We start from the raw sequence: 5,687 nt of genomic DNA on the forward strand, positions 1-5,687 counted from the left end.
GTTCCGTTATGATCATCATCAGCAGTTCCACTTCATCAAATGCGACAGTTTTTAATGAAAATGCTTGATTTTCTGATGAAAATACAAAAATCTCTATACGCATGCCTTTAACATTGGAGGAGTTCCCTCGATTCCTCGTGGATCCCATCATCAGAACTCGAGCTTAACAAAAATGTGGCTTAAAAACTTAACTTGCTTAACAAACATAACGAAGAGGACAAATCGCCAAACGTGAACTATGCGTCGTTGAAGAGTTCTGTTCTGATCATCATCAGCAGTTCCACTGCATCAAATGCGACAGTTTTTAAAGAAAATGCTTAATTTTTTGATGAAAATACAAAAATCTCTATATGCATGCCTTTAAGATTTGAGGAGTTCCCTCGATTCCTCATGGATCCCATCATCAGAACTCGGGCTTGACAAAAACGGGACCAATCTGTATGCATATACATACAATCAAAAAAAAATTTTCAAAATCGGTCCAGTAATGACGGAGATATGGAGTAACAAACATAAAAAAAAATAAAAAAAATAAAAAAAAACATACAACCGAATTGATAACCTCCTCCTTTTAGATTTGGAAGTCGGTTAAAAACATTATTTTACTGCAAAAAATAAAACATGTAAAAGATATTTTTTACAATTAAACCGCATTTATGACGTCTAACATCCCTGAGGGGCTACCGCGAAAACCGCTTTTCGCAAATTGCGTGGATTTTTCTTTTTTACTCCAATAAAGACGTAATTAGAGTGACAGAGAAAATTGCCCGCAATTTGCGAACTTCGATTTTTGCGATTATAGTCCTGACCTCAGACAGCATAAAGTTCATAAAGATGAATGATTTCGCTACGCTAGTAGCATCATTGGGCGTGCGCATCATCGGAGTTCTACGAGTGCTACGACTACTACGCCGTAGCAGCGTAGCGTTCGGCAATATATCATTATTAGATAATTAATTATAACTGATAGTATCAGTGATCTATTAACTGACAAACATTTTACATGCCTACATATGCCGAAGACATAAATTCAGTTCTCTGCAGATTCCGGTTTGATATTGATTATTATCACTAAAATTAAATGTGTTTCTTATAAATCTATATATTACCTATTTGCCTATATGTACTGTACGCCTTCTATACCTACATTATGCAAGTAAGTAGATTGGTATAAATATCATAGCTATATAATCATACAATATCATACAAATATTGCAGTGGCAATAATGGTTTTGAGATTTATCCGTTTTAAATACACATTATATAAGAAAGAATGCAAATTTTAAAAGCCATGGTACTTAATGCAGTTCACGGTGTAATTTTTGTTATGTAGCGCATAGCCTGCATACAAGCTAAAGTGCAATTCAGTCTGGCGTGGACAGAATATATTGTCTGGTTTCCACACTTACTTAACTCATTTTACGCAGGTCACCTAGGTACCAAGGTTTCGTTTACGAAACATCATTAAATCTAGGTTAAGTATTTTAAATAAGCACTAAGCCTAATCTCTTAGCACGATGCAATTATTAAAAAACCTATCAAGGAAGCAGGCCAAAGTTCAAAAGGGACGAACACTTTACTCGGCGATATTTCACTGGTTTGAGCCGATTGTACTGATATTTGGAACAATTTATAATATGCCTTCTTGCCCTATTTATGAAGGGGAGCCGGTTGCCGTTTTCATTAACGGCGCGATTCGGAAAATGAATAAGAGATTCACTAGATATAAAATAGTAAAGATATGTGACGTTCCACGACAAAAGGTACCATTGCCCCGGCTGAATATTGGAGCGACGTTAATAATAGCGTAAGCCCCAGCCGCCATAAGGTACCTTTTTCCGTGGAAAGTCACATATCTTTACTATTTCATATCTAGTGAACCACTAATTCATTTCCTGAATCGCGCCGTAATAAGATTCTGTATCAAGCAAAGTGAGCATGGATACATAATAAAATTGTACTCGTATTTATAAAACCACGCACAGCCTAATTAATTGAAGGTTAGACCTTGAAATTGGAGACACATATTCTTCATAGACTTAAGTACTTTTATTGATAAATAGGTATATAAAATTTACTTAAATTTCAACACATGTATTACCTAATACACTTCTCTTTTCAGTAATACTCTGAAAGCAATAACGGGACAAGTTGGACTCTTTATGCAATAGAACATGTTATGCTAGCTCTCTAACCAGATAGAATTTTTAAGGTCGCCTACAATACAGCATTCCTGCTCTACAGAACAGATAGGCTAGCTCACTGCCTTTGTATTAAGTTGAAGGTAAAGTCATAAACTTGATTTTAGTTTAGAAATTAGCTATGACCCACATATAGGTATATCTACTTATTGTAGTGTTCAATTCATGCAAATTGTAGGTACTTCTATTCTAGTTCAATATTTATTTAATCCTAATTGTCATTGTCAAACAAAACTGCGGAATGCAATCTCAATCTCGCGAGATCTCGAAACTACGGCATCTCGAGCGAAATTTCGAGATTCAATAGAGACTCGGTCGAGATCTCGATTAATATTTTCGAGATCTCGAACAAGATTTTAAACAATTGACACGGTTGAATTACTTTGAGTCATATTTTTGAGCGTACATTCATGTTATTCAGGCAGTGCTACTGAGTGCCGCCGGCGTTACTGACGATAAGAGCGCCTGTGCTATGAGGGTCTACCGCGAACCACGTTCGACGTGTTACCTCCCTGTCACACTTACGTACGAATTTACAAGTGCGACGGAGAGGCAACACGTCTAACGTGGTTCGCGGTAGACCCTCTGCTCTGTGTTGAAGAATCGGGTGCAGCGTAGCTACAATTATTTAATTTGACTTTTTTGTAAGTTTCAGCTTTATTTTGCAATTATTACAGCAAGTACCCTAAATGGGTGATTCTTATTCTTATGATTTTTTGTGTAACACGTAAGAATAGCATGTATTTTTGTGAAAATAACTAAACTCTACATCAATATACTTAGCAATTTACCTCTAGTTTTAGGTCAACCTAAATGTATTGTCCTAAGAGTTTTAGAAACATATAAAAAAAATTACAAGTGCGAAATGTCAAGGAGCGTGTAGTGTGCCTTCCCCAGATTTTGTGATGTTTGATTTTTTTTTTGAAAAAATATGAAGTGATTTTGCAATAATTTTTATCAAATATAAAACACTAATCCTTGTTCTACAACATTGTTTAAAAATTGTATGGATTTATAACGATTTTATATAATTTTAAACAACATACATTTTGTGATTAGTTTTCGTGTCACCACCGCGCGTGGTAATATAAACATGCAGTACTCGGTAGAAAATTATCTTTACTACTGGCAGCCTTATTAAAGTTTTTTTTAGAACAGCAACACTGTGTTGTTGTCAGGTTTACAAATGGCTGAAGAGAGAAGTTTTGTCGAAAATTATTTATTTGTGTTCATTTGAAAAAACGGTCAACCTTAACGCGTCACCGCCGTGTTAAGAGTTTTAAAAGTAAGTTGCAGTTTCACGTTATTGTTTGTAATATAAGATATACCTCATACATTGCAGATTAAGCTAATTATTTAACATTTGCAAAGTCAAAGGAAATGTTTATATAATATCGAACATGTTCCAAATTATCACGACCGTGGCCTCAAAAATCTGTCACCGCCACGGACTTTTGAGTCCACGTTCGTGACATATAGACACGTGGTCGTGTCATTCTTAATTCGTTTGATTAATTTAGAGGCATATGCACTTTTCAGAAATGCATTTTTATTAGCTACAGATCATTTGCTATTATTGCCCGACTGCCAAAGCAAAAAAAAATGTTTTTCGCTTGTATGTATGTATGATTTGTATCTAATTCTTTGTCACGCTCTACAGCCTTTATAGTTTGACGGATTTCAACGTCTGAGCCATCATTAGGTTTGTCGTAGTCATAGGAGTGACTTAGGCTATGTTAAAATAACTATATAAATCAAAATAGCCGAGTTGGCCACCAAAATGCCAAAATGTCACGACTGAGGGACACTTTGTCACAACCGTGTTTATGTACTCATTTTTTACCTTTCCTGAGGGTATTAAGCTTGACCATATGAATCAAAAAATTGCTTTTTGTATGTACTTTTGATATGTGTAATAATATGTGAAAAATAAAAACGTTTATGAAAAAAAAAATGTTTTGGACACAATTTAAGAATCACCCAAATATGTAGTATACTGAATTATTTGTTATTTTTGATCTAAATGACAATATATATAGCCATATTTATGTTTCTTAAGTTATTATAGATACAATGTTACACAAATCGATCTAGTCCTATAGCAAACTCAATGAGGATTAAGCTATTATTTTATAGGCATCACATGTATAGGAATCAGTTATTTTATTACGGGTAATTTAGAGACCGAATCTATATGTATTCTGGATCTATTAGATTAGACACTTGCTTGTGACTCGACTCGGCCTTCGCCCTATTTTCTCGCGATCTAGATGTCACAGTTGGCAGCCCTTGCGGCCTTGGCAGGGCGATGTGCGTGCTTACGAAACCGTAATGCACCGTAATGTTATGTCATGAGGTTATGTGTAATCACTTCATTTGTTTGTATAATGACCATACTTTAAATTACCATTTATAAAAATTTCGTCTTGTACATATAGGTAGGTATGGCCTTTTATAATAACTATAATAAGTAATTATTTTCTATACACGGAGACGAATTCAAACAAATTGAAATCAAAATGACTTTCATCATTCGCCCGTGCGTCTCGCTTACACCAATACATGTAGGTACCTACGGACTAGTAGTACCTATCATTAGCACGCATATTGCCCGTACAACGCAATGAATGCATCACATTGTATGTATTCATTTACTTGTAGTTAGCTAAAGGACATCATTTTTATTTCAAATGTACGTTCGAATTGTACTCTCTTAGTTATACGTAGGTAAGGTACGTATATGACACCGTAAGATTGTGAACCTGTTAGTTTACAATCTAACGTAGGTTAGGTTAGGTTAGTTTATAATCTCCCTATCGTCAGTTTATAATTTAACTAGCGAGAGATTATAAACTGACGAGTGTTTACAATTTTACGGTGACATATATAACGTGATGCATTCATTGCGCGTTCTACGAGTACGAGTATGAGTATAAAACTTAACATCACTCATTCTGACCGGAGTAGAATGCACCTTAAGAATGCAGTATTGGGGTGTCGTTGTCGTGTCGGTACGTAGACAAGGTCCCGGCTCGCACGAGCTTCCGCGAAAGCCTGCGCTTGCACTTGGCTTGATTTATGACGCGTTAAATCACGTGCAACATATATGGCGTTTGTAAAGCTAGACAAGATATAAAAAACAAAACATTTCGTTTCATACTGTGACGGCGAAGTTGTTGTACGAAAAAACTAACAGCTAAGGCGCATGGTAATATGGTAAATATTTGCTGTCAACGGGTCAGTCTCGGTAGCTCAGTTGGTAGAGCCAACGGACGATGTAAAGGGGTAGTTCCTTTGCAAATATAAATGTATTATTAAAAATCACGTGTTGCTGTTACTAAATCTTTTTAGAAATAGCTAAACTATAAGTGTTCCTATTTGATTGCGGAACTCTAAAAACTAGTTTCTACTGCAGCCTCTAAATCGCCCCATAGCTCTTTAAAGTGATATGCAAAAAGCGCTGCGTGTGCGCAAGTCGCCGCAACA

Source organism: Cydia amplana, chromosome 1 (assembly GCF_948474715.1).
Source record: "Cydia amplana chromosome 1, ilCydAmpl1.1, whole genome shotgun sequence".
In the NCBI taxonomy this organism is placed as follows: Eukaryota; Metazoa; Arthropoda; class Insecta; order Lepidoptera; family Tortricidae; genus Cydia; species Cydia amplana.